The sequence below is a fragment of the Quercus robur genome, chromosome 8 (genome assembly GCF_932294415.1).
Source record: "Quercus robur chromosome 8, dhQueRobu3.1, whole genome shotgun sequence".
Lineage (NCBI taxonomy): Eukaryota > Viridiplantae > Streptophyta > Magnoliopsida > Fagales > Fagaceae > Quercus > Quercus robur.
The window spans coordinates 37558365-37570435 of NC_065541.1; the positions used below are offsets into that span (position 1 = coordinate 37558365).

Below are 12071 nucleotides of genomic sequence, written 5' to 3' on the forward strand. Positions count from 1 at the left end.
CATGGCTCACCCACAGATTTGCTCTCCACAACGATATAATTGATATTTATCTTTTTTCTCGTATCTCTGATGACTGACTCTGGCTTTCTCTTTCCTCATATTGGCTATTTGAGCTCACTAACTAGGATACATACACACTTCATTTAGGGTGCTGTACCTGTGTCATATCCATGTCATACTTGTGTCGTACCTACCGTTTCATATTATAATTTTTCAAAAATTGCTTGTGTTGCTTTGTCGTACCTATACCCGTATCCGTACCTGTGTCCATGTCTGTGCATCCTAGCTCACTAAGCTTTCATTTTGTTTATGGTTTTTTTTTTTTTTGGGTGTAATACTGGTAAAGACTGAAGCTTTAAGTTGGGAAATTAAGGTTAAAGTAGATTAGGAAGAATTGTTTAAAGAAATATAAGAGAAAGATGAGTTACCTTCAAAAGAATAGTCCTTACAGTTTTGCAAATATATTCACAATATAAAGAAAGACATGATATATTTTCAAAATTCAAAAAGAAACATACATGAGCCACATCTACATATACATATTTTCTAGTTTCCACCAAACATGAGAATATGTAATAATTTTTGCAAGGAGAATATGTATCACATATTGTCAAATACGTATTATTTCAAGCCAAATAATTATAGGATTTGGTGCATAGAATACCTATTGGAAAGAAAGAAGTAAAGGTTGCCTTAATTCAGATTAGCCAAGTTGGGAAACCTTGAATAATATGCCTAATCTCTTCCTCAAGCCCTATATTGTTACAATTATAGGTATATGTATCATACGTATTATATTATTAGTATATATACGAATAAGCTAATAGAAATAGCTTATACATATATTTTAGTAAGAACATGGGCATATTTGATATGTAACAATTATTTTAAATATCATATATTGCCTTAGCTTTCAATAAGTATAAGGTCGAAAGAGTGAAATTTGTGAATTAATTTAATTGGTGGCATTCCCATAATTTTTTTTTCAAGTGTCAAGTTCCTTTTGTGAGTGCTACTACTCTTCCTACAATTCGACACTTTATAAATTTATTTTTTCAACTTTTCCTAAGTGATAGTTTTTAGACCCCTTAAAACAATTGATTTAACCTAGGTAATTAGCCAAGTTGTTACTTAGTCCAATTAAACAAGTCTAGGTTATCACAATAACAAAGATCAAATCATGCAAAGCAGCGGAAAATAAATAACACAAGATATGATCACCCAGGAAACCAAACCAGTAAAAACCTGGGGAGGATTTGACCTAGCTATCCTCAAGGTAAACTTGAATCCACTATCTTGAAAGAATTGAAGTTCATACAATAAGACTTACAAGCCTCCATACTCGACTTCTTATTGCTACCAACCAGTAGAACTTACTGACATGACCACGTGCAAGCTCCGAATCCACAGACTCCTTCTTTCTTGGATTCATCACCAGATACAAGCACACCCGCTTGTGTTTTCTTTAAGTTTCAATGGCAGCAACTGAGTTGATCATCAAGGTGTAGATAAATCTTCTCCTTGAAAACCCTAAGTTTGTGTAAAGGAAAGCTCTTCTAGATCTCACAAGAGATTTACACAAACAGCAATATAAGCAACACTAAAACGTGGCTAGGGTTTGCCTTTTATACTTAGGACAAATAAGAAACCCTAAAAACGTTTTAAAACAACTAGGGCTAAGTTGGAAAATTTTGCAGAAAAACATTCTGCCCGAGCTTCGATCGATCGAGCCTAAGCTTCAATCGATCGAGCCAGACCGAAATGCATTAATCTTTTCTGCATTCAGCTTGATTCCAACTTTACATAAACGCACAACTTTGAGCAAGACTAAAACACTTCTAAATACATTGTTTTGATCATGGTTTGCTAACAATACAAATTAGAGTTCTAAATACATAAAATCCTAAGTCTTTAGAACCTAACACTAAGTATTATTGAATCCAAACAATTTTAGTGTTTCAACATAGCCAACCAAGACCCCATGAATCAATATTTCTAAGAAAATGAATTAAGATTCCTAAGCAAATCTAAATATCACCCAAAAGAATATATTAATTCCCAAAAAGATGCCAACACTAGCAAGAAAAGGACAAAAACTTTAATTCGAAAAGGAACTTTAATTGGAAGAAATTTGTAATGAGATGGGATAAAATATGTAAAAATAAATAACAACCATATGCTAACCTCTATGACCATCATAAACACCAAAGAAAGAGGTGGAACTATCCAAATTTGGATAAGCTACATGCTGCAAAAGAAAAAGAAAATACGGCAAGATAGCATAATCTATAGAAAATCATTGAGATTATGAGTCCACTCAATAGACCCACTCATTACAAGAAAAATGGGCTATTGTGGTGCTCCAAAAGCGCCGTTAAAACCAAAAAAAGTGCCGCTAAAGGAACATTTGACCTTTAGCGGCGGCTACTATTGTGGCACTTCAAAGCGCCACCGTTTAAGTGATGCAGTAGACCTATTGCGGTGGTAATAAAAAGCGATGCTATATAGGTACCTTTTAGAGGCAGAGTTTGTTTATTGCTGCGGGCTTTCCATCGCCGCCATGTAAGGCTAGGAATTTGGTAAATCAACCTTTAGTGGCGGTTCATATGCTCCGCTATAAGTGTCCACATTTAGCGGTGGGCAATAAGTGTTGCTATAGGGTTCCATTTAAAATGTTCCAAGTACACATTTAACGGCACTTCTGACCACCACTATAGGTAGTTTTTTTTTTCCCCACAATAACATGTAATAGTGATAACATGTTTACAAAAAAACCTGTAATAGTTTTGACTCTACTAACACAATACCACAAATGTAACTAAGACAACACCACAAATGTCTCCAAACTAACACAATATTAACATAGGATCAAATAGAGAAATATATTATCAATATACATAACAGTGTCTACAATATCATCATCATTAGATTGACAAAAAGATGTGATCCTAAGAATAAAACAACTGCCCAAACTAAGTTAATTACATAATCAAAGTTCCAACGTGTTAGCAAATATCCTACAACACTTGCAAAAAATGCGGTTGTTCAAATGTAATTCTTTCTACACAAAATGTCCTCAAACACCAGGATTAAACCGATTTGTTTGTTTCTTGATGGGATGCAACTGATGATCTTTGGAGAGTTGGAGATTGTTGGTCCGGAGGAACACCCTAGATACAAATTATGATTAGTTAATAAGTTCATATAATAACCATGTTGAAAAACACAATAATATACCTATGTACAAATAGGATACCAAAAACAATTTTTCCTTCAAAGAAAGGAAGCTTGTGAACCACCAAACAAATAAGCAAAAGAAAAGGGAACAATAAGAGTTGACAACTTATTTAAACTTCTTATAAAATGATGCAAAATATAAGTAGTTTTGCTGTGCCATTTCATCTTTCAAAGACTAAAATAAACACATATATAGGCACAATGACCTCACAAACATTTAGTTTCAAGACCAATATACCTATGTACAAATAGGATACCAAAAATAGTTTCTCTTTCAAAGAAAGCAAGCTCATGAACCACCATTCAAATATGTTAGGACATATGTGTTTCATTTGTTAGGAACATATGTCACTATTTTATGTAATTAGCTAATCCTTTGACAAAACACATTTTATTTGTAATTGGGTAGATCTAAGATGTGTTTAATGCTTCAAGAAACAAGGTTTCAAGTTCAAGTGTAGAAACCATGCAAGTCTGTCCAAGATTCAAGTGTGAAAAGTGCTGTTCATTAAAGCTCAACAGCTAGAATCTATCGAGCCTTGAAGAGCTATTCCAACATGTGGCTTGACAGCAGCTCGACAGATAGGGTATCTATCGAGGTTTATGAAATTCAATTTTTTAGGACTGTTTTTCATCCAATCCGTGATTGTATGTTTAGGCTTTCTTTTCTCACAACCCTAGACATATAAAATGATTATTTTAAGGGCCATCAAAGGAGACACAAGTTGCACAAGTGTTGAGCAAAGTTTGTTCATGCAAATTGTGACCGGAGACAGAATTTGCCCTAGTTCATCTTTCTTGTGAAGAAGCTGCTGTGTTTGTGCTCCGCGGGGTTTTGTAACCAAGGAGCTTCTCAATCTTTATTGTGTGATGAACTGAAGAACTTTGCAGCCAACAACCCTCTCTAGTTGGTGATTGAAGTCATATACTGGGATCCGCGCAACTGGTTAGACAGGTACTGTGAGCCATGCATTACAAAAAGAGATTGTCACTACAGAACAAGTCTAACTGGGTATTAGGGTAAGGGTTTAACTATAGGTTGGTAGAAGGTACTGAGATTCCTTTACTTGTAACCGCTTGTTGTGATAATAGTGGATTCTCGGGAATGGTGACCTTAAAATCACCTGGTGGGGTTTTTGCTGTGTAAGTTTTCCCAATTCGTAAACAAATCACTATGTCAATTTATTTTCCGCTGTATACTTAGTTTAATTGGTGATTTGTTTGTGTTATCATGCGTTTGCATGTTAATTTGATTAATTAATAAACTTGGTTAATTAATCAATTAATTTATCACAAGGGGTCAATATGTTTTTGGCCTATCAAAATAAGTAAAATAAAAAGGAACAATAAGAGTACACAACTTATTCAACCTTCTTATAAAATGATGCAACTTTGCCATTTGATCTTTCAAAGACTAAAAAAGACTAATACATAGGCACCATGACCTCACAAACATTTAGTTTCAAGACCAATACAACTCTATACAAAAAGGACACCAAAAACAGTTTCTCCTTCAAAAAAGCAAGCTCATGGACCACCATTCAAATAAGCAAAAGAATAGGGAACAATAAGAGTTCACAACTTATTCAACCTTCTTATAAAATGATGCAAAATATAAGTAGTTTTGCTTTGCCATTTCATCTTTCAAAGACTAAAATAAACAAATATATAGGTATAAGGACCTCACAAACATTTAGTTTCAAGACCAATATACCTAGGTACAAATAGGATACCAAAAAAAGTTTCTCCTTCAACCTTCTTATAAAATGATGCAAAATATAAGTAGTTTGCAAGTACAACTTCTAATAATTAAGGCAAAATATAATGAATGATAACTAGAGTATTAACTAGACTCATCATCATTGGACTCATCATCATTAGACTCTTAAACATCATCACTAAACTCTTCATCATCTATAAAGTCTTATTCAAGCAATTCATTCTCACTGATCAACGGTGTATCATAAATGGTTCCTTCTTCATTAACTCGAGACCAAGTACGGTTGTCATTTGCATCATAACTTGCATCATCAATAGTTATATTATAAGGGACATTCTCAAAATAAGTATCCACTTCATTATCATCATCATGTGAAGCATTAATATTAACATCAAACACCTCCCTAGGTTTTGTTTTAACTACCACTATCCAATCTTTATGTCTCACATCTTCCACATAAAACACTTGCAAAAATTGAGGTGGTAATACATACACTTCCACGTAAAACACTTGCGACGCTTGAGATGCTAATACACCTCCCTAGAGTTAAGAAACAAATCATCTTTTATCTAACAAAAAAAAAAAACCTATGTTCCTAAGAAAACAAATATAAAATGCTTACAAGTATTGGAAAAAAAATAGTAATCAACAAACCTAACTCAACAATATCCATCCAAAATTTTGAAATTTAATAAACACTCCTAATATCAATTCAAACCACCTTATAACACCATGCAAACCACCCACTTGCTCCAACACAACAATCCACCCCAACACAATTATTATAATTACAAGTACAATGTTTAATAAGTATTTAAGCAAGTATTACTTACTATGCTCTTCGTCAAGCCAATGAGATAATCCTCTCCGTCACTCTCTGTCTTGCTCGAATCGACCACAGACTCATCTAGAGAACTGAGATCCTGTTGATCAACGATAAAAGAAACAGAAAAAATAGTAATAATTAAACTCAACTCAGCCGAACCAAACAAGAGGAAAATTGAACGAACTCAAAGAGAATTGAAAAAATACTGACCAGATTTGATGGAGTGGACGATGTAACCGGCACTGAGGTTATTAAAATAAAAGGTGGCTTAAAGTCCACTTAGAATCACAATCTGAAGTGACAAACATTTACAAATTAAAGACAAATAAATGAAATAAATTTCATAGAGGATCAATTAAATTCCACCATACACGCTCATGCTTCTTCATCATAAGCCTCTATTTGGATGCTGATATCAGTAAGAAACTCACTATTCTATATATTTTGATGAATACCATTGGCAAAATAGAGAGCATGTAGCATATATGGGAAGTCTATAAAATAAGCTTCATGAAAATCAAAATGACCACTACTAGTATAAAATAAAAGCCAGAGAAATTTACTAGGAAAAAAAAAAAAAGAAGATAAATCTTTAGGAATGGTTATTAGACTTGGAGAGGTCAGACCCAGAGCTTATATAACTTAACTATAAGTACAACCAACAGATAACATAATAATACAATGTCAGATAGAAGTAAGATGGTTAGTAAATATAAAAATTAAATTCTAGAATACAAGCTGTTTTTTCAGAAATAGATTTACAACACATATGGAATATAAAACCTTCAATCATACAATTTGCAACATTAATCATCCTAGAAATCCAAGAAAAAACCAATAAACGAAAAAAATGAAAAACCCACAAGTGATTGGAAGTGAGAAATGTGAGGATTGGTGTTGCTGCTCGATCAGAAGAAAGAAGAGTGGGCTAGGCTTGGCGCGGCAATGGGCTTAACTTGGCTTGATGGCATTGGGTTTGGCTGGGCTTGGCGGTGCTGGGCTAGACTCGGTGGCTTTGGGCGGGCTCTACTCATCAATGTGACGGTGAGGCTATGTGTGTGGAGTGTCGTGTGTGTGAGTGAGAAATGAAGAGGATTCTAGAGAAAATGAGATGTTGCTTTTGTGTGTGTGTGAATGTGTGAGAAGACTCTAGAGTTAAATGGGAAATGAAAAACAAAAATGAAAATTTAGGCGGGTAGGTAAAAGCAAAAACATGCCTGGGCAATTAAAAGGTCTATTGCAGTGGTCACTCCAACCGTTGCTATAACTAAGAAAACATGCCGCAAAAAGGTGTATATTGTGGCGATTCGGTATACTACTGCTATAACTAAGAAAAATGCTGCTAAAACACATATATTGCGACGGTTTTTTATACTGCCGCTATAGAGCACCGCAATAAAAGACTATATCTATTGCAGTGGTGTAATGGTACACCGCAATATATTTCATGTACAGGGGGCAAAAAACCTGCCACTATAGCCCGTTTTTCTTGTAGTGACTAAAAAGGCAACGCAAAGAAGTCATAACAGATTTTGGCAGGAAATGTTTACAAAACATAAGCAAATCAAACAAAATATAAAGGTTTTCAAACTCATGCACTAAACAATTGATCACAATTAGAACACCCAAAGTCCTTTTCACATAATCACAAAAATCAGTATCTTTGTGAAGAGAGGCCAACCCCATCACCATGAATCTAAAAACCATTGGTTAAAAAAAGAAAATTATAGAGACATTGAAACCTGGTGATTGAAAAAATAAAATTACATGGAGAAAAGGCCATGTCGAATTGAGGGAGTTTTTCCCCTCACTTTGATGTTTGATTTTTGCGTTGCCTTACTCCTTATGTATAGGTTTTGGTTTAGGTTTTAAGAGATTTATATATTACTACTTTGTAGCTGAATTTCCTTTGTGCCTACGTAATGTCAAAAAACTAATAAATAAATTAATTGAAAATTTATATATAAAATTGAGGGACTACCAAACAAGGATGTTGATACCGTACCGTACCGGCCGGTACGGCCGGAATTCTTCGTACCGGTCGATGAACCGGTACCGAAACACCTTCAAAATGTACCGCTCAAGATACCGGCCTATACCGGACAATATCGGCCATACCGGAGTATATCGGACGTTTCGGCCGGAAAAGAGAAATTCGGTCGGTACAAAAACTGAAAGGAAAAATAGAAGAAATGCATGATTTGAACAAACCCCAGTGCAGCAAGTTGCCACCACATTGACATCGCCGATTAGATCTTCTTCTCCCTTTTTTTTTTTTTTTTTCTTCTTCTCGTCTATTGTCCTTCTCCATTGCTCTGATTTCTTCTCTTTGTTTGCTGAACAATGAACATTACTATGTGGTATCTCCTTCTTTGTTTTGTGCTATTTGAAATTTCTTAAGCCCTTTTACACGTGACTAGCCTTGGAAATGTTGAAAACTTATATTTTTTTAATAAAAGATGGGCTGAATGGTTCAGCCTTTTAGCTTCTTTTCAGTTTTGAGCCCCACGTTATATGATATTGTGATGCATTAATTGCATCACATCAATAGAACCTTATAGTTTTTTTTTTTTTTTTTTTTTTTTTTTAAGTAGCAACTTTTTAGTTTTGTTTGTATGATGAATAATTAAGTTTTTTGTTTTTTATATTGTGTATTTTTTTTTTCTTTATATGCAATGAACAATTGAATTAATGTTTTATGGTAAACAAAGATTTTTAAGGTAATGTTTTATGGTAAATAGAGATTTTGTGTGTGCATATATTTATATATATATTAAATATATAAAATAGCGGTAAACCCGAAACGGTACACCAGTATTGACCGGTATCCGAAATATATCGTACCGCTGGCCAAACCGGTACAGCCTTCGGTACGGTATTGACACCCTTGCTACCAAAGCTTATGTGGCAAAATATAAGAAGGTCAACAAATAGTCAAACACCTTCGGTTTTATAGTATATATATAAACTATAACTCAACAATGTTGTGCTGTACATTCTTTCAAGATGCTAAAACTGACTTTGAACTCAAAATTTTAAAAATCTTTTTTGATTGACGTGATAAACCTATCATTCAAAAATTTATTGTTTGTAATCCCGACTTTTATATTGAGTAGTAATATCTAATTTTAAACAATTTTTCTCTTAAAATATACAACAATTGTGAATGGTTTCCTCATAAATTGACTCACACTACAAAAACCTAAATTAAAAATTTTTAATCTAGTTATATATTCTTTGAAGAAAATGTAACCATAAAGTGAATAAACTGTATAACGTATACCGTCAAAAAAACAAAAACCTAAACAATTTATAAAAAATACCTCCATGTAATAATTATACATGCATGTATAATTATTGCATGGAAGTATTTATATTTTATCAATTTCTTAAGTTAGTAGTGTGCAAGCCAACCGTAAGCCTTTAGCTAATAACGTGAACTTAGATATTATCGTCAACTACAATCAAATTTATTCTTAGTACTCACTGCACAAATATTCTTAGTGCATATACTATATATATATATATAGAGAGAGAGAGAGAGAGAGAGAGAGAGAGAGAGGAGCTTAATAGACGACAAGGGCAAGGGGTGGATTTGTACAATCGAAGATGGTTTGAACGGACAAGGACTTAGACAAAGAATCGAGCCACACAATAAGACTAGAACAATTTTACACGGTTGCAGCATGCTTTCAGCGGCGTAAGGAGGATAGTTTTTGAGTGAAATACTGAGATTGTTTTTAATTTTTTTCCCTTTTTAGAAAGGTCTTGATTTACATTGAGCATGAGATCTAAATAGATTTGGGTTTACTTTTTTTTTTTTTTTTTTTGGGTGATGTGGAATTTGTTAAAGTTGTCTCTCCAATTGAATTTTGGGAGATTATAGGAAAAATAATAGCTTAAGTACTATTTTTAAGGGTTCTTTACATTTTAAAATTTTAGAGAGACCGGATAAATGAATTTTGGGCGGAATTAATAAAAACTCAGGGGGTACACCCCCTAGCTCTACCTTTGGGTGGGTTTAAAGATGACGCATGAGGAAAATTACAAAAAGCAAACAACGTTTGCTTCAAGATAAATGACCTATCCACAAGGACATGGTCTAGAATCTACCAAAAAATATGAAATTTTATTAAACTGAAATTTCAACTTTTTATATTTTCATTTACATGCTTTGGGGCTAATTTAAACATTTTGTAAAACTTGATTAGTAAGTAAAACTATTCTAAAAGAGATCATAATTGATATTACCCTACCATAATAAGACCATAATTTGACTAAAAACTTTAAAAACATCTAAAATCAAGAAAAATAATAACCCTAAACCTAAAATTTCAAAAATTACATTTAAATAAAACTAAAATCAATAAATAATAAAAATTAAATTGTAGACTCTATCCTACATCAGACACCTCCACTTGAAAGAACACTCTCCTCAAGTTGATATTGGAAATCTAAAGTCTTCCATGCCAAACGAATAAATATTTTGAATACTTCAATAGTGTAGACGACTAAATTTTTAGTTTGAAATAAATCAAACAAGTAAAATAGTTTCACAAATGCAAATTTGTATTGATGATTGTGAGGTACAATTCTCTAAAATTACAAAAGAGTGATCCTCTGATTCGATCTCCTTGCAAGACTTATTGATTGGATTTGTGGTAATGTGATTTTGACTTGAACACAAAATATCCTTCAATTTGGTTGAGGGATAGATCGAAGATTGCTGAAATGGAATTACAATGAATCTTAGGCTATGAACTTGTTAGAAATCCTTTGTTCTTCACGTTCTTCGTGTTCTTTGTGTGTTCTTCATCTTCGAAGGTTTGTGGTGGAAGTTCTTCGGGGATTTAGAAGCTTGGATCCATAAAGCTTCACTGATTGGTGATTTGTTGATGTTTTCGGACACTTCGAGCTTGATTCCCGCAAACTTTAGGATCTAGGCAGATGGTTTGGATGATTCTACTTCGAATGTTCTCTAATTTTAGGGTTGAAGTTCTTGAAGGCTATGAGGCTTGATTCTTGCAGAGCTTTTTCACTTCTGAATCTTGGTCCTTTTAAATGTCTTAGGAAGGCTTCTATTTATAGGAGTTTGGGGGTGAATGAGCGACACATGACAAAGTCTGATTGGTGACACATGTTACAACCTGATTGGTCTGCTTATGTCATCACTTACAAGTGCTAGATTGCTTGTGTCATCATTTACATGTGTTGGACTGCTTGTGTCATCGCTTACACGTGCTGATGTGTGATTGGTTTCTACATGACACTTGACAAATTTCTGTTGGTTTCTGAATAGTGATAACAAAACCTAGCAGCAATACGTGGTGCTTTGTAATTGGCTGTATTTTGTAGACTTGGTAATGTGACGTGTCAGCTTGTGATAGGTCGGGAATTTTCCCTCTCTACAGTTATCTTCTTTCAAACTTCCATATCATCAATTGAGCAACTTGAAACTATTTTTCTTTGTCCTTTGATGAGTCAGAAATTTACGATGGTCATTAAGTTGAAACCGTCATTAATTAAGAGACAATGTTACGCATTTATTACACCCATTGATGGCAAAGTGCAATGAATGGAGCAACGGTCATAGAGTGAGCTGTGAAACTTCAAACAAAGATTTCATAATGCACTAGCCATTGAGCATAAATACAGCAATTCATTGCCCATCAATGAAGCACACAACTGTAAAAGAGAAAGCAACAGAATTAAAAGGTACACACAAATACTCTACGAAAAATCACTCTCTAGTCTGTTTCTCTCTAAAATCTTTCTCCCTTACTGACTTAAGCATCGGAGGCGATTTGGCTAACACCACACCGACATGTTACTCTTCCACCAAGTTCATTTTGCAGGTTTTCCTCCAACAGAGACGACCCCAATAAGGAGCTTAACTACTGATTTTTTGCATCATCAGTTTGGTGCTGTCTGTGGGAATTGCTAATCATTCAAGCCATCTTTCCCAATGACAAAAGAGTTCCTCGAAGTACTAGATGGAGGTAGAAACTGCACAACAGCCATAAGCTGTGCAACAACAACAAATCTAGGCCCTTTTGGCTAATGTGGAAGAGCTAACTTGCCAGAATGAAGAACTGCGGAAGACAATGGAATCCCAAAATGCAGAGCGTCGGCGAACAGGTGAAAACCAAAATGAAGAAGATCAAACTCTCAAGCCAATAGACGAGACAAGACCTCAGGAGAAGATTCCTCCAGAATGGAGAATGAGCTTTGTAACATGAGGAAGGAGATGGACGAGCTAAAAAGTGCTATAAAGGACAATGGAGGGGA

General features: G+C 34.2%; 1 long non-coding RNA gene across 1 annotated transcript; it reads right to left on the reverse strand.

Moving 5' to 3' along the window:
- Positions 1-2836: 2836 nt before the first annotated feature.
- On the reverse strand, positions 2837-6642 carry LOC126695424 (uncharacterized). Its single transcript, XR_007646024.1, has 3 exons — positions 5994-6642; positions 5791-5880; positions 2837-3170 (listed from the first exon to the last, which is right to left on the reverse strand). It is a non-coding gene; the product is annotated as an uncharacterized LOC126695424 (long non-coding RNA).
- Positions 6643-12071: the final 5429 nt, after the last annotated feature.